The sequence below is a fragment of the Lepisosteus platostomus genome, chromosome 6 (genome assembly GCF_059453375.1).
Source record: "Lepisosteus platostomus isolate fLepPlt1 chromosome 6, fLepPlt1.hap1, whole genome shotgun sequence".
NCBI lineage: Eukaryota > Metazoa > Chordata > Actinopteri > Semionotiformes > Lepisosteidae > Lepisosteus > Lepisosteus platostomus.
This window is the reverse complement of record NC_142616.1, coordinates 51,022,626-51,049,254: the sequence shown is the minus strand read 5'-3', so window position 1 is coordinate 51,049,254 and position 26,629 is coordinate 51,022,626. Positions and strand designations below refer to the sequence as shown.

At 36.3% G+C, this 26,629-nt stretch overlaps 1 protein-coding gene across 16 annotated transcripts in view; it reads left to right on the top strand.

Annotated features, from left to right (window-relative positions):
• Window positions 1-26,629, top strand: part of magi1b (membrane associated guanylate kinase, WW and PDZ domain containing 1b) — a 183,333-nt gene that overhangs the window by 16,765 nt on the left and 139,939 nt on the right. Inside the window, exon 1 of one of the 16 annotated variants that reach the window (XM_088636264.1) lies at window positions 15,190-15,210. The exons of the other annotated variants lie outside the window; for them this stretch is intronic. The gene's annotated coding sequence lies outside the window, so the exon portion shown is untranslated. Of the gene's footprint in view, window positions 1-15,189; window positions 15,211-26,629 lie in introns of those variants that run through there. 16 annotated transcript variants of the gene reach the window in all.

The following is a 26,629-nucleotide window of genomic DNA, read 5'->3' as shown; positions in this document are numbered from 1 at the left end:
TCAAGCTGTAGGTCAATTGCAGGTCTTCAATACAAAGTATTGATACTGAGATGGTTGTTATAGAAATCAATAGGTGTAAAAGTAAGACTAGGGCTCAAGAGACTGCAGTAACCCTGCACTGCCTGGGGGTTTTGTCTGTTCCATAAAGGACAAAATTGGGATTACTGACTCATTGCAATGATTTATTGTTAAAAGAAGATTCTGAGTACTGGCTGCATACTGCAGCGTACTTACTCTGATAAAATACCTTTTCCCCTCAGTGCAACCTATCGATCAACTAGAGACAACCTCTGATTCAGGCCATCTGCTTATTGTAGCCCTGCAGGAGAGGCCAGTGTCTTTGAGGATTTTCTATTGACATTTCGTGATCTGTCTTTATCTGTGCCTCTGCATGCTATCCCTAATTTGATCAGCTTTCTTCAGCTGTTTTTGTTAGCAAAAGGAAATAACTGCTATACTACTATAGCTGCTTATTTGCAGAAATAAATATATGGTTTTATGGTACTTTTGAATGCATACATCTTGAATGCATATAACCAATTTAAGGTAGTGGTGTGACATTTTTAACCTGAATGAATTCATGCAAGTTTTTTTTTTAAAAAAAACAACACTATCAATAAGATTGCTAACAAGGCTTAGTTTACTGGAGGATATTCAAATTAGTATTAATATTGGCCTGAACTTACAGTTGTTTTCAGTTGCATCCACTAGCGAAAGGTAAAGATTGTTTGTTGGTTTGTGCTATTCTTATTATTTCCAGCTTATTGTTTGATTTTTCTCAACCTTAATAAAACATTATTGAATAGGATGAGTTTTGATGGATTGTACATATTTTGTTTTATTAGCTTTTAATTACCTTTGCTTTAGTTAGGAAGTTACATGGTGACTTTGTTCCTCCTGTGGGAAGGTGAAGATGGTGAGTCAGCCATTTTGTTTCTTGAGGTACGCAATCGTTGGCAAAGCAGGGCGGAGACCCTGAGAAACACTGCTCAGTAGTCTTCAACAGGAAACTGTTCTGCCAGAATGTAAAATAAAGGAAACTAATTAAGAAGTGGTTTAAATAGGGAGCAGCAGACTAAATGACTTTGAAGTGAAAACTTTGCATAACACTGCATAGTCAAGACTTTAAGTCATAGCCTTAACTTCCCTCACCAAATATAATTATTTGCTCATTCTCTTAGATGGACCTTTGAAATCATTATTTTTAGATGTTTAGACCAGAATCACATAGAGAAAAACTTGATTTGTTCATGTCATCTTGACACCATTTGGTCTTCTGGAGAAATATATGGGAAGTCACGGAAAGATTTAAATGTAAATACAGCAGCAGTGAATTGCAGAGCAGGACAAAAAAAACTCCTTCCTGTTGAGTTTCTGTCTCTTTGAAGAAAATCAGAAGAAAATTCATGCCTGGGTTGCTTGTGTACATGTGCATGCTTTAAAGGAGCTTGCAGTCCTCTTATTTCTGACTTGATGAGAAATTGAATAGCACCAGCCTCAGTTCTATGAACTGCTTCTGCCTGTAATATGCTGGCAGCTTTCAGGGCTTGATTGTTTCATATATGCCCCAGAGACCCGAACAGTTTGGACTGTATGTATTGAACAGCGCATGAAAATAAATGGTGTAGCCTTCGTAACACTTCAGTGTTTGGAGACTCCAATGGTTGGCAGGAAGGTATAATTAAAGTCTAGTCTTTTGTCAGATATTACAGGACTGCATTTTTGGTGCCCTGGCAGCAGCAAAGATTTTGGAATCCATGATCTCAAGCTTCTGTTCCTGCTCAAGAGTGACACTAGTGTAAATGATGGGCTGGTTTAAAATTCTTATATAACGCGCATTTGATGGAGGAGAGTGAGAGTGTGCTTTTAATGAATCGTATTTTTTTATTTCTTAAACCTATATACTGTCTTGCATGTTTGGATAATTTCTGGGTGTTGCAGTTCCAATAACTGTTCAGAATTTCACCTCATGAGACATCTCATCTTTATGAAATTTGTATAAGACTTTAATGAGCTTTTGGGGGAAGCTTAACTGCTTCTTGCTTTTTGAATCGTGTTAGCCTTTCCATCTAAAATACAGTTGTAAGAGCACTACAGTTTCACATTTGTTTTGATGTGACAATCATAATGGAAAAACTAAATCATAGCAGTGTCTTAAATTTAAATTTTCGTACACCCTCTTTTTTTTTAGTAAACCATTTTGTGTTTGGCATTTAATATATATGTTCTCGGCTTATCTACTTATTGCATGGAATGAAGCTCAAGCAAACAATTTTGGACAGCAGTTTTGGAGGATCATCAAGATAGATATCTTATATCTCAACAGGTATATCTTATATATCAGGATGCTATATATCTACATGTCCTCTCCATTTAAATCTCACCTTCTGAGAAACCTTACATCTTAACAAAGGTGTTTCTATGTTTCTATACATTTTATAAGGCTTTGTGTTACCCACATGGTTTTCATAACTATAAATTGAGATTAGATACTGCAGTGTGCTGTGTTTGGTCTGATCTAAACATAACAGCGGAGGCAATTAGATTTTGATTCCTCTGGGATACTTTGCAGTTTTCATCGATCAGCATAAAATACAGGAAAGGAGTAGGCAGGGAATATATTAACACCCATAATTAAATTTGTGAGACTGAAAACATTGTCTTAGGAAAAGCCAGCTGCTACTAGACTAACAACAAAAACCTGTGAGCACAGAAAGCATAGTACTGTTTAAACAAGAGTTTCAATCACTCAGATCATACATTTATTTTTCATGTTGTTTCTTACAGTAATAACTAGATGTTAGAATATGTTATGTAAGTTCCCAATGTGTTATAAAAAGCAGAATAGTGTAATCTGAATCTTTAAGAGGCATCTGTTAGATATGATCAAAAAGCCATTTTAAATTATTGTTAGACAAAGCTATTTTAAGAATATTTAAAATGTTTAATATTGTGTTAGGGTTCCACAACTCTTGGGTGCTATAAGTGTATAGAACCAAGTGTAATTGTAGAGAATGCACATAGCATATTAAAGCAGAGAAGTTTACTAAACATTTTAAAGTATTATTAATCTTTGTATGTCTCATGTAGGTGGTGCTACTCCTGACAGTGCAGTAACAATTTTGAAATGAATATTATCTTAACTCTTGCATTCCTACATATCAGTAACATTCCTGAGCTGATGCACATTTTCAGAATTACTGAAATATCCTTTTCAAAACTTTTGGCGTGTGTACACTGCTACCCAGCTATGTTGTCAAACTCAATATAATAGCTTTTTGCAATTGGCTCAATTAGCTACTAGAGCCTAAATGGATTAGATGTACCAAATGCCTTCCTCTTGTTGGTCACCTTTCTGAATAAGGATCAAGATAGGCTTTTAAAAAGAAATGAATGAGAATAAAAGGCTGATACAACATAGTCCCATGATCAAGCATGGCCTTCAAAAGGATTGGTCACGGTTTCCCATATCAGATGTGCAAATACTGAAAGGTTGGGTGTGCCGTAGAAAACAAATATGGCTTTGCGTTTTGTCTGGTTTTCTTTCCTACAGTCTGCATTACAGTGCTCTGCTATCATCCTTCCTTGACAGCCCCCTGAACCGTGAAGAGAACGCGTTCCATCACAGTTCACATTGGCGTAAGCTAGAATTTGTTTGGATAGTCTGTTTCCCTGATACGATTTTTTTCTGTCTCTCGTTGTATGAATTTCATGGACTTTGTTTCTGTGCCTGAGCCCATTAAAGGCTTCTTGTGTGAGACACTATCTAGAATCTCTAACTACCATACAGTCCTTCGGGCAGACAGCTTTGTACTTTGTGCTTTGCAGGAATAATAATGAGATTTATTATATCCATCAGTTTAACATGTACTTCTTTTGTCAGTTGGGAATATGTTTGAAATTAAAGCAATTTCACAACCAGAAAAACATGTCACATAAGAAATTATTTTAGTGGGGTTTGGATAATGACAAGTTTTTCCTGTATATATTTCCATGAGATCTAAGTCAGAATCCATATTTTATGGTGTCGTTTGAGCATGAGACTGTCCAATAAAGAGTTAGCAGGCAGAGCTGTAAAAGGCTTTGTTTGAGAGCAGCAAGCCTGGTGATGCCCTGGCTTAGTAACTAAATGGTATGTGTCGAATTCAGTGAATCCCACGGGCGCTTACACACTTTTTCAAGTCCCCTCTTTAATCAATGAATTTTTAAGGCATTAATCAGCCGTAACTGTGTTTCCCAGGCAGTAATAAGATAAACAGAGCCGTTATCTTGCTGCGAAACTGGCGGACTCCCAGATCATGCTTTAAATCAACGTGGTCTGAAATTGTACCTCAGTGGAATGACCTGCCCCTGAGCTAAACTGCGAGATGTCACTGAGAATGGTGTGTTGTACGTGCTTGGGAAATGTTTTTTTCACCGTGAAATGGAATTTACTTAAGGGAAGTGGGATGGGGGCATGGGGATTTTACCTGTCATGTACATGGCAAAACACTTGCTTTTTACCTTGGAATTCTAGTGTAAAAACTAGAATTTAGTTTGTGATATTGGAAGAGGTCATTTATGCTGAATGGGCAGAGTTTTTTGAGAGAGTTACACAGACGGCCACAGTTATTATTTAATTAGTTCCCAAACTTTTGCTTAGGATTTGCTGTGGATCCCGTTTGTTGGTCTTCTGCCCTTAGTCTAGCAATTTGTCTGGACTGGACTGCTACATACTTCTAAGCCTGAGCTTATTTCTGCTCCCTGAAAAGATTTTATTGTTCAAACGAATCCACATGCTTGTGGGTTGTTTTAGCTTACAAGACTTATCTATTGTCATACAGTTGACATACTTTTATATTTTTTTTTGATGATGACAAAACATTTCCAATTTTAATGTGTTAAAAAACAGGATGTTTTGCGCCACTACATATATTTCACATAATATTATTAGCAGCTTAGATTTCATGATTGCTGCAAATTTGTCTCCTTTGTCATACTCAGAACTATATGATGTACATGTATACAATCCCTCATGTCAAAGGGATTGTGCCTGCTCTAAACTCTGTGGAACCTGGGCAACTGGACCTCCTCATTCAGTAGCTATTGGTAACATGAGCAATATGAAATATGAGCCTGCGTTCATATGTAATCAACCTCATAGCCGTTCCTGCTCTGGAAACAACAAGCTCGTTGTGCTTTGCTGTTTTGATGTTCTTCCTTAGTCAATATACTGGGATGTTTTAAAAAGGCTCTATATGGTCTGGGTTTTTTTTTCATCCAATTTAGTTTGTAACCTGTTATTAGAAAGTCCAGGTTCATGCTTGGCTTCCATGAAAAAAACTTAAACTAAAGCAATATTAATGCCTTAGTAGGTACATGATTGTATTTACTAGTTAATAAACTAATAGTTTTAATCACTGACATAAATTTAAATAAAATGTGTGCTACGTATAATACAATAACTATATATATATATTACATGGCAGAAAAAACGCACTTTGGATTCTGGTCTAAGCACTGTTATCTGTTAACATGCACTATCAGCAAGGCTGAACTACAAATGAATGCATCTTGAGATTAAAACTGAACATGTAAATAACCACTCTTTTTAGAGTTTTAAAAGTTTTATTGAAACCAGAACTGTTAATGACAATACAAAACTGTAGTTAAAAGGATTGAAAATGAATATAAGATGTTGCTATGCACTATTCCTGTCCATGTATGGAATTAGCCCCTATATGAAGAATTAAATGAAATATATGAAGTTATTTATTTTTTGCTGAGTTACAGAACAAGAGTTACTTCATGTAAAGTCTAGTTTGTCAATATGTCTTCACAGAAAACTGATTTATTACACCCTATACCTCCAAAACCACTATATCTGCCTGCCCCTTAACGTACAATTCTGAGACTGCTGAGCTGGATGATTAATTTTAGTCAATAAAAAAGAAAGTTCAAAGAAAAAATTGTACTGTTTGAATGATTTGCTATTTCTTAAAGTTTTTACACTGTTGGTAGTACAAGTACAAAGATATGCGAGATCAATATTCAGCTACCTTTGATTAAGTTTTCTAAAGCAGATTATTGTGGTGAGCGAATAGGAGGGTGGGGAGCGAGAGGAGTGATTAGGTTAATGGTCTCTGTATGTGAGGAAGACCAATAAGGTGGACACAACAGGGCTTGCATCATGAAACAGCACTGCCATGAAGGAGAACAACCTAGAGACAGAAAACAAGAATTCAGTGGCACAGTGATTAGCACTGCTGCCTGGCAAAGCTGGGGCCCTTGGTTCAATTCCTGAGGTGCTATCTGTGTGGAATTTCCATGTTCGCCCACGTTGGGGGGGATTCCTCTGGGTGCTCGTTTCCTCCCACAAGTCCAAAGGCATTCTGGTAGGTTACTTGGCTTCTGGGAAAACTGTCCCTGGTGCGAGTCTGTGTATATCCTGCAATGGACTGGCGTCCTGCTCAGGATGCTTGCCTGGATAGGCTCCCCTGTGACCCGGAAATGGATAAAGAGGTTAGACGATGGATGGATGGATTGATGGAAGAACATACTGTTGGGAAACTAGGCAAATTAATGTTTTTAATCAGTTTCCATGCCATTTTCTTCTTCATCATGCAGGAACATTTTCCGCCTTATGTCGTGGTATGGTATTTTAATTGCAGTTTTTCTCTCCCTTGCGTTTTCATTATCCACACAGACTCGATCTTACTATGATCAATAACTGCACTGAGCTCCTGTCCAGATTTTATCCAATGGGTTTTGGAGCTGTAATTGCAACAGGTTCTTTGCCACAGCATCAATGTCTGAAGTGATGTTTCTGGAGATGGAATGCTAATCACAGTTGCTCAGATTTATGCACATTGCTCAGTGGAGCATCGTCTAACTGAAACAGTTTATTCACTTGTTGGGATATTTTGCGGTGTTTAACAAAAGTGTCCAAACTATAACCTTACATTATCATAGTTTTCCCATTTTACAACTAAATAGTCCACTTTTTTTATACACCTCATGCTTGTGTCACATGAATTCATTTATTAATAATAAATTACCATTATTAAATAACCATATATGTACACAACATCCCTGTTGCTATACAGAAGTATGGATTATGTAGTAACTGATTAATTGTGTTCTCTAGTTGCTTATCCTGTAAAAGCCTCTGTTTAAAGTGTATGTGATGAGTCATACAGTCTGGCAATCTCTTGTAACTGGGCAGGCACATGAATATTAAGGGCTATGTTCTAATTAAAGTTTTGGCCCACCTGACTTTCTTCCATTTGCAAAAACTACAATTCTACCTATTGGCAGCTTTCTGTTATCAAGAGGCTGCTGTCTTCCCCAGTTGATGCCTACTTCAGAGTACTGGTTTTGGAGTTTGCCTTTGGCAGATGCTTTGGAGTTGTTTGAAGTCAACTGGGTTTGGTGGTGTCAGTGCAGGCTCAGTCTGACCCCCAGTTTGAAGTTCAGTTCCAGTTGTTCCATTCTCATTTGCAATGCAAATTGGAAACCGGCTGTCTGAAAGCTCTTTTGACAAAGGTGAGTGTTCAAATCAGCAGGGTATTTAGACTTAGGACTTATAATGGAGAAAAATATCAGTGCTGCACTTGTGGATAGGATTGTAGCCAAGAGGTGTTCCATATCTCAAAGGTGGTGTTGCAGTAACCTGAACTAGCATCAGTGTAAGATTTAGTTATCCTCTCTGAACTCATACTGATTGTATGATTGATTTAATTCATATTTATTACCAGAAATGTCAGGTTCTCAATAACAGCTGATCAAAAACCTATTAGGGGAACAGTTTGTGATGTCTCACCAGGCTAGCAATCTATGCAAACATATGTAGTATATCCTACATCATCATTACATGATGTAGGATATCCTTACATCCTTACATTTTTATAGAGCTTTTAATTCTAAAGAATCTCAAAACGCTTCCCCATTTGAAACATGGTGCTATCTTGCCTGCTTAGACAAAATAATCTAAAATAAACAGAAATACTCTTTAAATATATGTCACATAGTAGTATTGATAACCTTATCTACAGATTACAAAGTGCATATATAGCAGAAGCAGTCATACTACAAGTGTTGAAAAAGCAACTCCACGGATATGTATTTTGCATATATGATAATAAAGGTACCAGCTCCATAGGTATTGTGTGTGTTCAAGTACCCCTGATGCTTATTCATAGGGATCAGAAGAATTATTCAAATGGAGGGGTGGGGGGGTGTATTACTAAATTTCTAGCCATTCCAAGAGCTACAGGAATCCCCTCTATGGTTGCCAGTTCTTATTCCTGCCTTATGCTTGGAATATCTTCCGGGAATGGAATAACATGGAAACCAGTGTTTCGGATTGAAGAAAAATGTAGTAAGTTTTTTGGAATGTCCGCACAAAGCTGCTTATTGAGAAATGTAGCTAGCAGAGATGAACAACAACAGATCAAGAAAATGGAATGAAATGAGCTAATAATGAGAATGAAATATTAATAATGTTGGCCCACTGTACATGATCTAACTTTATTGTATCATCCTGTGTCAGTTGTATAATTTATATAATTAGCTTTACTAACATTATGAACTTACTGCTGTTTTTTGTGCTGAATGCATGAAATAGGCAATATAAACAGTTTAATCATTTTAATTGTGTATTACTTTGCTGTTAACAAAAAGTAATTTATGATTCGCAAGTAGAAAAAAAAACGTATAATGACTTTTTTCTATTTGATAAATATTAAATGGATTAATTTAATTTCCAGAAATATTCCAGAAATTTATTTTTCTTTTATTTTGTAAAAGTGTGACTTCATACATCAAAAATCTAAATAACTAATTACAGCCTGTTTAATTATTCTGCTATTAAATTCTGATATTGCTAACTTTTAGTTTATGGAGGACTATTTCCAATGGAAATACATTTCAGGCAGTTGTCAGTATGGACTGCGACCAAACCGAGTCGACCTGCCAAACTTTTCTGAAGTTCAAGAGTTGTCACGAGGGTTGATAAAAGTTACATTGGTCATTATTTCCTTTTATAATAATTTTATTGGCACGTCTGTTAATACCATGGTATTTTCTGAGAAGTTCTAATATGAAAAGAAAAGGTTGAATTTCAGCTTCCCAGCATGTTGAACACAAAGTGGCATCTACCTGTATGATGTGCAGTGCGATTGCCATTTTTTTGCTAAGGGAGGCAAACGTTTTTTAGAGGGATACTCTAAACGGCTAATTAGACCATGTAAGGATCACACACATCTGGCAGATAGAATAATTGTTCCCTTCAGACAGTACTGTAGATTGTAGCAGGAAGGCCACACAGGAATTTTACCTACAGGATAGCTGTTCTCCAAAACTACTGTTCTGTGTCCAAGAATTTATAATGATCCTGCCCAGCTGCTACTTTCCTTAAATACAACAGAAATATTCTCTGTGGACTGTATTTGATTCAGGTGCTGAAGGTCTTTTTACATCTCTTCTTCTTGTTTCACAGGGAGAGCTGACCATAGCCTTGTGTTGGCCTTAATCCTCAGATTAGTTAGTACTTTTAAAGGTAATACTTCCGGGCTATTATAATTATTTGGAATGACAGGTTCAATACATTTGTATTCTAATAAAAAAAGGTATTCTCTTTGAACTTGTAATTATACTGTGTGACTGTTCTTCATGTGTCTATGCAATCTTCATTAATTTTAAGTTACATATAATTGTGTTTTTTCCAATATCAGTGGTACCATTCCTAATTTATATGATTTCTATGAATTGAGTTATTCGTGCTGGGTATTTAGAGGAGGATATTTTGCTAGAGGTTTCTGAAGTTTGAAGCCACCCCTGGGCTCTCACAGCCAGTGACCTTTTCTTGTGGATACTTTTATCTTTGTGTTGACATCTCCACCGAAAAAGGCCAGTGGTCACGTAGGGATGCTGGCTGTGAGTAACGCCTGTGTCTGGAGGGGACTGTTAGTGGAGAAGAGTGATGAGAGCAAGCTATTGTGGGAGGAGGTGTGCAGAAGCCATCTTGTTTATATGTAAATAACATATAATTGTTTTATAAATAGAAGGACTGGGCGGAGATCCTAACAAAGATTAAACAATATTAAAACATGCTTGGACAGTCTCAAATCTAAGTAATTTATGTGTCTGCGTACATTTAGATAGAGGTGTATTTATACACTTTTCTGTTTTATTGTTGTGGAGAACCATGTTGTTTTTTTTGTGGTATTAATATAGAAATGACTTTAAGTAGACCTAGGATTTCATAGCAAGATGCGTCCCTTGACAGCATTGAGACATGTTATAGTTTGTTGTGTAATTGAATAGAAGATCTTTTGTTGCAGTGTATTGTTTTGTTTTTACTTTTTTCCCCTAATATAATTAACAATTCAAGGAACTAATGGTATTTTATTTGCTATTCCAAAAATGTGGCCCCTAAGTCAGAAAGATATGGCTGTGAAAAGACCTTTAAAAAATAAAAAATCTTGCATATTCAGATTAGAATTTGAAGAAATAGGTAGAATAGCACAGTTTTATAGACTAAGGATCAAGAAAATGGTCTCTTCTACTCAGGAGTGTCTGGCTGTATTTGTGCCTAGAAAGCAGAGAAATTAGAATGGAAGTTTTCACCTATTTCTAACAGAAAAGGAAGGATTTTATATAGCAGTATTTTGCTTTCATTCTGAATGTGATCTGTGAGTGAATTTGGGTTTGACTTATATAATTCAACTTGAGCACCAGTACTGCTTTCAATATTAATTTAAGCTAAAGTTAATGTGATGGTAATCACATATGTTTCTATTTGTAAGAGATCTTAGAATCATATCACCACACTTTCAATGAGCAGAGAGAATGTTGGACAGCCTGCTCTGACAATGCCTGAGTAACACAATTTTACAGTAAATCAAGGAGATAAGGCAAGCTGGATAATTGGTAATTGCTCTCATATTGTTCTTAGAACTAGGAAGTTTAATAGGGAAGCTCTGATTGTTAGTCTCCTGAGAAATAAGGGTACACAGGTTCCTTTTGTGCTCTTAACAACAGAATGCCGTCCCACATAACAAAGGTATATTACATGTGGGTCACCAACAGCTTCATCGGCATACAGTAATGAGGATTGTACATTGTATTAAAGGACAATCAGTGCAGACAATTAAAGCACTTTTTTTTTGCAAGAAGGATTTCTTTTAAATGATACATTTGATCATATATTCTTAAAAGATCATTAAAGCTTGGCTTGTTAAATAAAAAAGGCATATTTCTTGTGTTGGGAGGCTGTTTTAATCTTCTTGTGGATTTAGTTGTGAGTGTAGTATATTAAAGTTGCCATCTTTGCATGCAAGTTCAGAACGGTACATGCACAGTGCCCACCATTCTGTCCCCCGACCTTATTGGCATAATATAGGTAGGAATGTATGATAATTGGGGGTTTTCCACAGACAGAGACTCTGGCAGTGCCACACCCAGGTCCAGAGAAGCTCATTTCATGCCTGGAATTGGCATTTGGGCCAGCATAAAGAAAATATGTCTGCTAGAATCTCATTAATCAACATATTGTTTAAATTACAGTTCCTGCTGGAGCCATGCTCTAATGAAGCATCTGACTCATTTTCCACTGAGACAGTCACTTTCTACCTGCAATACTGAGGAAATCCACACATTTTCATCATTATGTTTGTTGCTTATTGTGTTAGGAGCTGCAGAACAGGGTGTAAAACTCAGCTGTTTTAAAGTGTGTCACAGTATGTATGACTTCAAGGTATTCTGGGATCACTTTTTCTGTAATGGTTCCTGTTCCATTAATGGGGATTTTTTGCATAGGGGCTGTTAAAGTCTCTTTAAGAGATGTATCAGAGATTATCTAAGTATGTATTGTGCTTTTCTGCTGAAATGGAGACAGTTACTATATGTAGCAGTCAGAAGTGCTGAAAATTTACATAAAAAATCCCTAAACTGTGGTGCGGCACTGTGGCACAGTGCTTAGCATTGCTGCCTTGTTCTGCATTCTGGTTTCTTCGCCCAGTCCAAAGACATGCTGGTAGGTTAACTGGTTTCTGTAAAATTGGCCCAGGTGCGAGTGTGTGTGTGTTTGTGTCTGTTTGTGCCCTGTGATGAACTGGTGTAGTGTCCAGGATATATTTTGCCTTGAGCCCAGTCTTTCCTGGGATAGCCTCTGGACCACTGTAACTGAATTGGATAAGCAACATAATGTGATCTCTAAATTCAGTCTTAGTTTTTATATAGCCTATTATTTGTAATATTTTGTAGGGTCTGGGCCATTCTTTTGTGGATGTACCTCCATTAAAAAGTGTGCAGTTTTCCCATAACAAAGGAAAGAGAAATGTTTGATCATCTTTTAAAACAGACCATGCCTGTTAGGTAGACCATTTATTTCTGTCTAATGGGATTTTCTCATTGTGTCTATTGTCCATGTGCATTCACTGATCAAAAGGTCAAAGGCAAGTTTCATCTCTGGAGAGAAGCTTAAATGTTATTCAGCTATGACATTATTAGGCCCAAAGTGAGCATTATTCTAAGGCTCTTCATTTAATCAGTGGTTTAGCAACGCTAATGAAATCTCACCTTGCACAATGGTTGGACCAACATTGGCTCTTATCAGTGAATCTGGCTGTGTAATTAGACAGTGCAATATAGATATTGGAATTTGATGGTGTGAGATCCAAAAGGTACTGTACTTCAGAAATGAACAGGTCTTCAGTGCAGAACATTTATCTGTGTGAATGACGTCTGAATGAGCATCTGATCCACCAGCTTTGCATCAGAAAGGCAAAATAAAAATAGATTAATAAAAATACAGACCAGGATTTGACAGGTCACCAGTAGCACTGAACATGTTTTTATATCAGTCTGACATTGCTTATTCCAGAAGATGTTTCTTAACTGATAAGATTGGTAGCTCTGTATTTTTCTCAGTTTTGAATGATCCCATTTGATAAATGTTAAGCAATTTAGAATTGACCTTTTCTGTTTTTAGACCATGTCTACTCCACCATTCCTCTTTGAGCAGGAATTTCTGGCACTCTGTGTTTCGGTACTACGGTATTGTAAACGTAAAGTTTACCTCAAAGATCTTTTGTCACTAGAATACAATCTGCCAGCCTAGTTAATTTAGTTGCTAACAGCTTATCCAAAGATCCCCACCCAGATGTGTTTTAAGGGTCCCAGTAAATCAGTGCTTATAAAGTGATGAGGCAGTTTGTTTCAGACACCAATAACGTTTGTGCTCAATGTCCACTTTGTTGCATTTGCAGAATTTCAAGCATGGGTCCACCATTATTAAATAGTTATGTTTTTTCTAAATTACTACATTTGTTACAATTTGATATAGATTCCGTTTGAATAACATTTTATTTTACTGTTTTTACTGTCATTTTAGAAAGCAGGTATTCCATTTGACAAGTTCTAGATTTAACATTGTACACAGATTTGTTTTCTTTGTTTCATCAAGGATAAGTCTGAAGTTCTGTTTCACAGTTTCCAAAAATAGTGAGGGTGATTCTCTGAATCTCCCAAAACATCCTGCTGTGCTAGTAGAGAGAGTCATTTATGCATAACCTGATCTTCAAATGGAAGTCATGCTCCACTTGCTATCAGGCACCACATGTTTCTTTGACCTTGTTGGAGAATATTTATCAGACTTAGATCCTGTGAAACTGTCATCTCCAAAAGGCAAAAACAGTCCATTTCTGTCCTTAGGTTTTAATCTCAGCCAGAGACACATAATGGGGTTCCTGAAAATCTTGTCTCTGACATGTCCCTGACAGATCCATTGTCAAAGTGTTATAAATCAAAATGTTAAAGTGTTTCTGCTGTATCCTTTTGGCAGACCTTGATAATACTGTATTTGGTAATTAAATTCAAATGGCTCATGGTAATCATTAACAGTGGCTATGCTGCACTGTTAGTAATTTATTACATACTCTACTGTAGTAAATGCATGCACAAATATATGCAGGAGAATATACTAATCTATGATTTAAGCAGATTTATTGGCTTTATTCACCCTGCTATTTTTAATATCAAAGCCTTGTATATTAAAAAGATGTTGCATCTTTGGTTTTGACTTCACAAATACTAGTACTTCACAAATTATTAATAGTAACAAAAACCAAGTATGGAATTGATGTTTTATATAGGTTTAAATACATTTTATATGTACAGTATATCACATTTCAATAGGTAGGTTGGTGTTTATCAGTAAACTGAAATAGTGAAAGTTTAGTAACCGTTGATGATGCTGACATTTTGCAGACATTTTGTGTTTTGATTTAAATTTTAGGCAGTACAGGGTTTATTTTTCATAAGTAAAGAATACTAGTGATTCCTGTGTTAAAAACAAACTTTGAGATCACGTGAAACTTAGGGCCTTATGAATTCTATTTGGGGGAAAAAAAACTAAAACTCTAGTAGCAGATATACAGTAGGGGGTCAAACTATTCCCAGTGAAATTTTAAAGGCTGGAAGTCTAACTCATGTATTCTCCTGACAGGGCTTGGCGAAAAGATTGAGAGTTACAGCACAACAGTTTACATAGTTCGCCCTGTGTAGGAATGCACACTGTGATCTTGTGACACATAAAAAAGGGACAGTTCATTTTCTTTGGGCTTTCAAAAGGGGTCTCTGCCTTTCTAGAGCTTTAAAGTTATTCTCTGTGTGATTATCCCTGGGCATTTACTTGGGTACAAATAAGAAATTGCAAATCCAAAAGTATAGATATGAATTGAATACTGCTATGTATGGCAAGGTAGTAGGAATGCTGAAGGTTTGTGAAGAATTAATTTATGAAATGTACCAAATATGAGAAATTCTGAGGTAAAGTCAAGTGTATTCAAGGCAATAAATATAATGCATTACTTCTATAAAACATTTAGGACATTTTCTGGCTTTGAAAGTGTTTTTAAATTCAGACAGATTATCTCAAACAGGATTGTTAATATTCCTTTATTAAGAAAATCACTTCTTAATAATAATAATGACTGGTGTCTCAGGGCACAGTTAAGGCCTGGAATCACAAACTGTAACTGTGATTGGGTGTTTTGTCTATTATAAGCCTGTGCCCAACCCATTGCAACACTTGTCAGTTGAGGAGCACACCCAGAAACTCTGAGAATCTTTGACAGGTTTAGTCAAGTCACAAGCAGGAAGACCGTGAGAATCCTAAAGCTCAATGTCCTGATTTAAGCTTTATACTTCAAATAAAATGTTGGCAAGGTGAGTGCGCAAAGTTTGGTTTTCTTGTTTAAAATGAGAAGGTATTGTTTTATTCTGCGATAATTAAAGTGCTTATTTTTTGTGAGGAGCTGACTTGTGTTAAGATTGTACAATACTGAAAGTAAAATTCCTTTGTGAATCACTAGAGGCTGTGGACAAAAAAATAGTTTTACCTTAATGACACTTTGAGATACATTTCTCGTTCTAAAATATACTTCTCAGCAAAATCCTAAATTAATTCTGTCTTATGGGCGTAACCATTTATGTTCAGTAATGCTGATGTTTGCCAGAGTGTAATGCAGATTTATGTACAGTTTATGTTTTAATCATTATGTTTTTAATCATTGTTTGTTTGTTTTAATAATTTAATCAAGTTTAATCATCTGTGTAAATATTTGAAGCCATATTGCATTTTAATTTTGCTTCATCACTTTATTGGGAAATTAAAACATGTAATTAATGTGGATGTTTTGGCCACGATAAAGCTTGCTTCCTTCTTCTCCTTGAAAGTACCTCAAAGGCTATTCTTATTTTTTCATACACAAATTCGAATCTGGTCCTATAATTGAGTGAGGTAATTAGCTTCTGCCTGACAGAAAAATATTAGCAAGAAAGAGGCAAAACCCAACAGCCTTTCTCGATGATCCAATGTTGCTGTCTGAAGGCGATGGTTTTCTGTTTACTGTTTTAATTGAGCTGCAGCTAAACTCACCAAGGGAGAAGCTGTCATTAAAGTAGCAAAAAATATGACTGTTCAGCAAAATTGTCTCTCATTAAACAAGTACTGTGCAAAGTCTGACTGACACGGGGTTGCTTGATGTCTCCTTATTATAAATTATAATAGCATAACCATATGAGGCCTCATGCAGATGAGCTTGTCCCAGGAAAAAGATTTATAGAGAGAGAACCTTACTGTTAAATTTGCCATGTATGGAAAACATGCTGATATCACAGACTTTATCAGGGCATGTCTGCTCACCCATTATTTAAACTGTTTCACTTGATAATCTGAGGTAAACCAGAGTAAAGAAATGTGCTGCTCAACATGTGAGAGTGTACCATAATTGGTCCACCTGTTCACGGTACAGGGAGAGTTTCAGAGTAGTTAATTTTCTGAGTGTTTCTTGTTTAACTGGAATGGAGAGTTTTTTTTTTTTTGGTAGTCTTTAAATTTAACACTTAAGAATCCAGCCATCTGACATAATTCTCTGCATTACTATCTCTTGCCTTTGAAGACTCTGTTGGACATCCCTGCTGTTTCCTCTTCAAAATAATTTACTTTTGTTTTGAAAATGACTACCTGCTTCGCTGTGAAATATTGTCTGTATAGCTGGTGGTGATCAGGTTAGAATTCTTTTGACTCTCAGTGGGATGGGGAAAAAAGCCAAATATAATATAATACTGAACTTGAAGTCAAACATCTTTCAGTTCTGTCCTTTGTGAGGTCTAGAGGCAGTTTACAGAAGCAAAACACTTTCATGTGTCCTCTCAAGTATTATCATAAATGCAGTACACGAGCAGCTGTCAGCGTGTAAGAGGAGGTGGAATTGTTTGACCTTATGCAGCATTTTCTCAAGAATGAGACTGTGTCACTGCAAATAGATTGGTTGGGATTCCCACCCTTCATGTTAAAAGTGCCCGGTAGCATTTTAATTAGATAGGGATAAATGGTAGATTCAATATTATTAAGGAAAGGAAAGTATGAGGCACATATTACTTTGCATTCTGTAGTAAAACAGTGTAGCTCTGTGCACCCTTGAAGGTACGCTATTGTAAACTTTTTTCTAAATATTGTCTAATTAATTATGTAATTAATGGTTAGTGAAGTCCATTGTAATAAATTGTTTCTCACAGCATGAAAGTACTACAGTAGAGTAGTCCGAAAGGGCTGCATAATAAGAGGTCCCAATTTAAAGCTTAAATCCCGCTATGTGTGTTTCTAATCACTTTGGGGACATAAGCAGTGTGTGCACCATGTAATCTTTGAAGTTCTAATGACCTTAACAAGACTTGTGCTGCAATGTATAGAAGCTGCTAATGGATGCTCTCAATTTGTAGTACAACATTTTGAAATAGTGTGGTGAATGTAAATTGCAGAGTGATCTACTGTAGATTGCAGAATCAGTAGGAATGAGTAGTTAATGGAGGTGAAGGTTTACCACCCCTAACAGAAATAAGACCGGTTTTATTCAAGACAGGGTGTTTGGTTAGATGTCTTATTTTACAGCCTTGCCTTGCCTTCCTAGGGCAAACGTGTGGTAGTGCTTTAGTTGAGCCCTAATGGCAAGACTCCAAAGATTTCTGTTGCTATGACACACTGCAATTCTAAGCAATATTGATGTGTAGAGAATCTGAAGTGTCATTATGTTTTATTCATCACTGCCAAAACCTACTTTACATTGAGCTGCAGTTATTAGGAAAACAAGTTAATACAAAAGAAAAAAAAAAGGTTCATCAAAGTGCACTAGGAATGAAAAAAGTAATTTGCCATAATATCAGAAAATAAGAAAATACCTGTTGCCGCCTTTTTCTCTTTTAAGAGTAAGGCTGTGTTTATGTTTATTAGCTCCAAAAAAGCTTATTTTCTTATAAACTTATGTTCTGTTGATTTTTGTGGCAGTGGCCTTCCACTTAGGATGGGAGATCATAGTAGTATTGGTGGACCTGTAGGTGGCACACTTTCGTCTGTATCAACCTAAACAGGGAACACTGAGTTGTAGGAAGGGTCAACAGTCACTGACCTCTTCTGATTGTTAAAGGTATCATTGACAGTATTTGAAAGACCAGTGGTGCTAACATGGTATTTTCACATGTGATTGAAGTGGACAGATCATTTATTTTTTTTGCCACCTTAGGTTTGGCACATTGACATGCTGGAGCAGGATGGGCTGGCATGTACCAACCAGTGTTGCACCTTTGGCTAGAGGGTGGAGAGTATCCCTCCCCAGGCCGTGCAGTGTCTTTGACATCTTTAAGGATCTAGAATGTTCTCTAAATTCAAGGAGTTCTTTGGCAAGTCCATTTTTTTAAATACCATTTTAGTGATCAACAGAAAGATTACTTTTTATTTGGTGTAGTATAAAAAAGCTGTATTTTAATGTAATATTTTGTGAACGCTACAGATGTTCACTTGACATGATTTGAAAGCAAGACATGCATCTGTTTGTCCCCATGTTTGCAGAAAACCTTTTAGTTAATTTCTGGAGAGCCGACAGCTTTTTGTAATGACTAATCCGCACTTCATTTGTTTGCACGTCTTTCTTTAATAGTTCTATGTGCTATGGCAGCTCTTTTTAATAGAAGATTAACATTTGTTTTTTTATTCGTACTAAAGTTAAGCTCAGTGAGCGGGGGCAGGGATTTTCTAGAAAGAGAATTGGAAGTGGGATGCAGGGCTTGGCAACAAAACAATGAGCAGTATTAGTATGTTAAATTTTGGTGGAGTCCTTTTTAGTCTTGCCGTTTTAGTGCAAGTCTCTTTTCCTTGCTTTTGAGATGGGGGATGTTTGTTGCTGCAGCTCTCTTTGCTCAAACTCTCATGAGACTGTGACGTCTGTGTCCCTAGCTGTTACAGCTTCTGTCAGAGCACTTCAGCCCTCTGCCTCTGTCCTGACAGGATAAATTGTGGTTTTGTTGTATTTATTTAATTATTTTCTTCAAGTGTCACACTCTTTTCCCAGAATGCCATTTAGAAAGCAGAGGAACTTGATTTCTTTTTTTTAGAAAGCAGAGGGACTTGATCTCCTTCCCAACCCAGATCTTTCCAAACTGAGTCTGGTTCACAGTAAAAGGGCCTTTATTGTAGAAGCCAAAAGAAAGTGTTTCTGGCATGCAGTCTGTTTAATGTTTATAAATACACTGAGGCTTTTCTTTCTGGTAATGTGCAAACACAGGGCTGAGTCAATAAATAAAGTGAACTGGTAATTTATCCACTAGCTACACTTAAGAAGGGTAGTGAAGAGTTTCGTTTTTCAACATTTTGATTAGATTTTCTATTTTGAAGAGAATATGGAAAGCTACAGTTTCAAACAGCATTGCCACGCATGTTGGTCCATCCCTGAGCTGTTCACAGATGACCATGAAGTCCATGTGATAGTACAGCAATGGTTCAGGGGCTGACAACTGTTGCCATAATATCACAGCATCTGGAGCCTTGTACAGCACCGCAAGAAGTGTGTTTCTGTGCAGACCACAGTTGAAGAATAAAACATCCCCCACATTCCTGGTGGATAATGCCCAAATTCTTCACTCGTTGACTTGCATTGTATATTCAGGGAGATGAAGGAAAAAAGGGTGTACTGTAATTCAAAGAAACAGTGCCTTATCTCCGTTGCCTCAAGAGACTTCAAAAGGGAGCTCTCCATCTACTGTACATGTACTGGAAGTGTAGAAGAGGGTGGAATTATTTCACAAGCCCACCTCTTTTATGAACTATCTCAGTTAGATATTTAATTCCTTAACTTTTCCTGTCATATCTGTCAAAATTGGATGACTTGCATTCCTGCTAGATCATTGCACCTGAATTTGTATCTTAACTGTTAATGTGTTTTGCAGTCCCTGACTGTGAATGCTTAATTGTACAACACCACAGATCTCATGACCTTACCTAACATACCTTAGTATGTTAGCTCTGCCTGTATTTCATTTTGCTTAGTCAGTTGAGCATTACCCAAATGTTTCTGCCTTTTAAAATTTCCAAGCTTTATGAAATCTGGAACTGTATTTGCTGAAACTGAGCTTGTGAAATCTCAGCATTTTTTTTCATTTTAAATAAGGAAATGGTAATGGAAATGTTGTAGCAGATGCAACTGCTAAAGATCTGCGTAGATTCATCATCAGACCTAATTCTTTCCTATAGCTCTCCTAGTCCTTCATCATGGAAAATGTCCATTCATATTTTCAGTTATCTTTTAAAAAATATTAGGAGACAAGAACCATAAAAAGAAAGTAATAAGGTTCACTATAAATCTTTACTTATTGTTGTTTATTGCAGTATTGTTTCAAACATTCAATTCAGACATTTCTGATAAGGATAATCACTTACTTAAGGCATTGATAAGTATTTGAAATAAAATTCAGATTCAGAGGTTCAATTTAACCTTAAAGCTTTATAACTTTTTAGACATTTAGAATGAAGCTGCCATAACCTGAAAACATTTCAATTAGAGATTAAACAGATGATCAACAGTTCTTTCTTTCATTTTTTTTTCTAGACATGCTGTATATAGCTGCAGCTGAACAGAGGTGTTGGAAAGTTCAGGAAAAGCAATCACTGAAATTACTCATCAAAAGAATATAAACCCTAAGTCTTGTTTGTTTTTATACACTGGAAAATTTGTATTTTGCTTTAGTGTAAATATGATTCTTTTTAATACACATTTCCTTTCTAAAATGATAGTCTTCTATTGTTCACTTAGATCAGGTATATTACTTTATTTATAGGTCTTTAATATGAGAATTGTTCATTTTACTTAGTTTTGAAACTATTATGTTTTAGAAACCCGATATCCATTGGAGGAGAATCTGAATGCTGTGTTTGAATTTTACACTTTGTGTCGCAGTCGAGTTCTCATTATATTTTGTATCACTTAAGTGCTAGTTAGAAATACAAAACAAATAATTGATCCACCAGTTGTATACGATGATTCTAAGAAACAATGTTTATTACAATCCTGCAGGTCTAATGTCTTGGAAACTTTAAACTTGCATTGATTCTTGATTTGTTTCTGCCAATGGCAACAATTACTATAAGAACAGTAACATGCTGATGCTTGGTAAAGTTATTTTTTTGTACAGTTAAGATAATGATTTGTTTGTCAGTGCTTAACCGTTGTGACATCACAACAGCTCAATCTGATGCTTGTAAAACTCTTGGGGTCATTTTCTTCCTATCCTGTAAGTTGTTATGGAATGCACTGCTTTGTAGATAAAAAAACAGGCCTACAAATAAGTCTTTATCTCACTGTTGAACATACAGTACTGGTAATTTATCTGGAATGCTTTAAAAAATAATAATTTGTACGACAATATTTTAAGATTATATTTAGTAAAACAAAACTCTCTTCCTAAAATGGCAGTCAGTGTGTCCTATTCTGCTGTTCTCCTGTTATGGGTTGATGCCCAAAATAATTTCTGCAGGTTCTATGCACAGAACCCACTAATTTCCCCAGGCAGGAATGAATGGCATGAGAAATATCACAAAGACCGACATTTTACAAATGTCCAGTGTTTCAGCAGTGCACCAGGGTGAAGAAAGAGCAATATCTTAAATAATTCAGAATGTTGTTTGCAATCAATTGGATTATAGTTCATGCCTTGGAACTGCAGTACTCCAGCATCAAGCTTTTAGTGACAGCAACTGAAACAATAGGGATTGTTGAGGGTGAAGAAGAGTGAGGCAATATGATCTGATTTTTTTTCTTTTTATAATACTGTGCAATCTTTATGATATTGAACATTAGACAGTATTCCACCGTTTGTGATAAATTGCTGCCTGCTTCCCAGGTTTATGAAGATCATGCAGATGATAATCTGTTTTTGTTTTCTCTGTTGTGCTTTTCAGTGCTGTCCCTCAGGCACTGCTGTTCTGCACTCCTCTACCTTGAGCTTCTGTTTCATTGGCAGTAGGTCCCCTGGGCAGCACAGGGTTGTCAGCCTCTGATGAACTCAGCTGGCTGGCTGGGGCCCTTCCAGCCATGAACCGCTGATCTAGTGATATATTAGATACTTCAGCACTTGATATGTGGAGTGTTATGAGTCTAGCAGAATTTAAGTAGTCAATACCACTCCAGGCTCCAATTTTCTAATTGTAAGGAGAATTAAACATTTGCAACAATGTGAGAAACCACTCTTTGTTCTGTAAGTGACAATTAACAACTAGCTTAAAAAACTTGGGGCTTTAACATTTTGCTTGCTTTTTTCAGACAGCTTCTTGGAAATTAGCAGTGTAATTGAAAGCCAAGGTAGAAGGAAAGGCCTAGGTCCTGAAGGATTTTCTATTAAAAAAGAAAACTGATTTTTTTCCCCAATCATGGGTTATTGGTTGTGAAAGAATCATTCCAAAGAGAAACATTTATTTTAATAAAAAATGGAAGAACTTTCCGAGAAGCTCTTAGCTATGAGAACTGTGTCTTTGGTTGGCTTCATAAGATTCAGCTCCATAACAGTCATAAATGTACAGTTACTGTACATACACAACAGTAAAAGCAATTCATACGTGCACTTTAAACATCTGAAAAGTGCAAGATGTGCTTTTACTGTAAGAAACTATTTAAAAGTCTTTGTACTTTACATTATCCTGTTTGTTCTGTCATTCTGTGAGTATTGACTGTTAATCTATTAGTTTTGTCTTTGTAGTCTATGGCAGTTGAGGTTTAAACACTATGGCTCAGGATACCTGTAACTGTGTGCTCAAAAAACAGGGATTTTGTTTTTTCAGTGTGTTTCACTTTGAGGCGGGATATTTCTTGAGAAAAGAAGTATTGTGTAAGTGTCTTGTATTATCCCCTGTGTCCCATCTGTCTCTCTCCCAGTTGTTATGTTAAGAGGTGGCAGCTTGATTAAAGTGAACTGACGTGTTTGGGGAAAAATGTGTTTGGGAGTGTTCAGAGGATCAAATTGCATTTCTTGTGTGCTGTTGTAATATCTCTGACATCTTAAACATTGTATCCTTAAAGACTTAGCACAGAGACTATAAAAGACAGAAAAACATTTCTATTTGTGATTCTCTTGGAACAGAACGATGTCTACTGGCACTAACATTATTCAGTATTTTTCAGTAGCATTTGCCTTAATTATGAAGCTCTTAATGCATTAAATATGCTTGTAAATGTGTGCCATTTAAAAAGTTAAATATTTTTAAAATACCAGCATACTTTTGGTACTCTTTATCATGAAGAATGCATAGAAAATGTGCAAGGATTAGCTATTGTACTTGTAAGTAACTGCATGGTTCTCAAAAAAGGCTGTGTCTTGGCAGCAGTTTTCTGCCTAACTCAAAAATATAATCTCGCAAATGGTGGAATAATGAGTTAGTATGTATAATGTTTGTAGACTCATTTCTTATTATTTTTAAATTTGAATGAATTTTCACTTTCCTTTCATCCATCTGTCACTGCCTAATAGTGAATTCAAGTCTCTGTTCCTGTCATATGGTTTAATATTTGATATTAACATTTTTCTTGTTCTTTGTGTTATTATGTATTGTCAATATGTTTGACAAGTATTTCTCAGGTTCAACATAATGTAATATTATAAAATATCATTGGAAAATGTTTGTTTGTTTGTTTGTTTGTTTGTTTGTTTGTTTGTTTGTTTGTTTGTTTGTTGACATAAAACTGCAAAAGCACCCACAAAAAGGTAGGCTCATAAAAAGGTGTGTACACAAATTATTTTTTGCTTTCTCAGGTCCTTGGTGGCATAGGTCTGTTTTTTATGAAATTATCAGCTGCTGTAAGATTGTGTAATTAGTATTCATGTTTTAGGAGTGAGGCAGTAATCTACCTGTCAGGAGATTCTTCTCAGGTTGTTGTATGGGCATGAAATTTACAGCACTCTTAAAACTGTTGATGTATAATAGGAGTCCAAGCAGCTTGAGGCAGGCTTCAAAGCTTCTCTAATTAAAGCTATAAACCCCTGTTTTTACGAGATTTTAAAAGCATGTCTTCTTAATTAAAGTACCAAGCAATGAAGTGTAAGACAGCAATGCTAATTATTCAAAGTTTCTTAGATATATAGGGACCATAATTTATATAAAGGACTTAAGCAATTAGATTTCTGTTGTATTGTTTGAGATGTGACTAAAGAAGGTATCAGAAGTGCTTCTGTGCTCCTTGTTCTGTTAATGCTTAAAGGCGTAGTGTGGAGATGAGTTTACTCAGTGCCTAAATTTCTTCGTTTTGATGTCCACTATCGAGTGCACACCTGGCAGCAGCAGAGAAGTCATGAATTTAGATTAAGTTATCAATTTAAGAAGAAGGGACTGCCCGGGCAGAGAATTTTTTATGCGGGATAGAGTTAAAATGACTAAATTGAAAAATTCTGATGTCAATATTTGGTAGATTGTGATGATCAGGACGTTTTTTTGAAAGTTTTGGTTTTTGGGGGGTAGGCATTGTGGTGCAGTGGTTGGCATTGTGGCCTTGCAGCGATGGTAGGAATTACTGGGTTTAATTCTGGACCTGGGATGGTATCTGTATAGAGTTTATATGTTCTCCTCGTGTTTGAGTGGGTTTCCTCCAGTTGCTCCAGTTTCCTCCCACACGCCAACGACATACTGGTAGGTAAGTTGCCTTTTGGGAAAATGTGTGTGTGCATGTCTGTGTCTGTGTATGCCCTATGATGGACTGGGGCCCCAAACAGAATGTACACTGCCTTGTGCTCGTTACTTGTCAGGATAGGCTACTGCTCCCCCGTGACCCTGAAATAGAAGAAGCGGTTAGAAAATGGATGGATGGACTATCAGAATTTTTCCCTTGTCTTTTGTTTGGTGGAGCTTTTCAATATAGAGTCTTATTTAAAAGTCTCAAGATTAGCTGATCAGACAGCAACAAAATGTGAAAATCTTGCAGGGGTGTGAGTACTTTTACTAGGCAGTATAAAGGAAGAGAACTTCTCTTGTGCACATTTTTCAAAATATCATTAGTGGTCCCTAACTAAACCTTGAGATGAGAAGAATGACATACAGATAAAAGCTAATAAATTGCATATTTGTGTGTGAGGTTTCAGGGCACATAAAATGAACAATTCTACTCAAATGTATTGCCTCAGAACATTGGAACCTCCATTAATCAGAGCTGAAACAGAGGGAATGTTAACATCTTTCCCGACAGGTGTATGTCAGAGTTAACAGAGTGGCTCTCTTGCTTATCTGGGTTTTTACTGGGTTTTGTGGAGATACATGGGTGCCATGATTGCAATTGCTTGTTCCATTTCACGTATCTGTCACTCAGCCTGTGATGGATTTGACTGGGAGACAGCACACATGATGTAGACAGTTCTAGAGGTGTCATATTCAGATGGCCTGGCTATGCACTTTCTCTTCCCAGGTACTTCATGAGGATTTGTTGAAATGTCTTTGTGGACTATTTAAAAATGGAGCTTCTGTGCATTTTTAAATAGTCTAAGGTGCAGCATGCACTTCACAATCTCTTCAGGAAGTGTAGGTTTAAATCACAGGGACAGTGGATTGCTGAGTGAAGTAGTTGTTAGGTGCTCTCGACTTCAAAGTGTGGGATTGTGGACTCAAATCAGGGGTTTGATTGCAGTTGTGCCCTTGAACAAGATAATTAATTAGGATTGCCATAGTAATTGTCCTGCTGTATAACTGGGTCCCTAAGTTGTAGAAGAGAATTTGTTCACCTTTGACTTCACTGGTAAAATGAAGGAATAAGAGAAGATTGTTGAGATGTCAGCTTTTTCCGAACCATCAGAACCTCTTCAGATACCACCTTGATATTTCTTCATATGGAAGTTGGTCAGTTTAGTAATCCTTAAACGTGGTTCCATTGTTTTTTTATTACAGCTTATCCAAAGAATACATTTTATGTTTTTCACCTGATTTCCTTTATTGGCTGCAGTTCTGATAAAGCAATCCTACCACATACAGTATAGTTTCCGAAGTCCCATTTTTATTGCAATATAATTGTCATTTTGTTTTCAGATCAGTATGCACGTGAAACTTCTGGCATTTTAATATATTGTTAATCTAATTTCCTAAGGATGCTGGGTCTCATTAAAGCTCTGGCTATTTTGTTTGTATGGATCTGTGTTGAATACTCTCAAACTATAATATGTTCTGTGCTGACTCATAACAGTTATTATACTTTAAAAACGTCTGAAAAGGCCCTTTTGGTGACAATTTAATCCTCCTGACTAGAATAAGGTCCTGCAGGGGGAGGGGTTCTCTGTGCTTTTTAAGTCTTTAGTCTTTCTCCTTTCTGTTGTGAAGGGTCTTTTTTCCTGTATTTGAACAGCAGCGAATAGGCAACAGCATCCAATATTTTTAGTCTGCGTATGAAAAAGTAGGGTAAATCTAAATAAATGTGCGTAAAGATTTGTTTTTTTAAGAAACAATCGGTTTTGGTCATTTTCTAATGATTATAAAAACATTCATTACATTTTATTTAGTTTATCTTACTGTTGGCATAGATTTATCTTCCCCCTTCTATACTTTCTGACTGAAGTATCTTTAGTTCTTTTGGATTTTTTGGATACACAAAAAACAAATCTTGTTTTACAGTTATATCTCCATATAGGCAAAGTGATTGTAACCTTACAGTTACACACAATATTTGGAACTAGAATTGCCGATAATGCTTATGTTCATGGGGTGGGAAATCTCACAACACTGCACTACACTTGTCATTTAATGTACATGAGCTGAATGCACTTGCGAGGGAAGAATTCTGAAACCTGACAG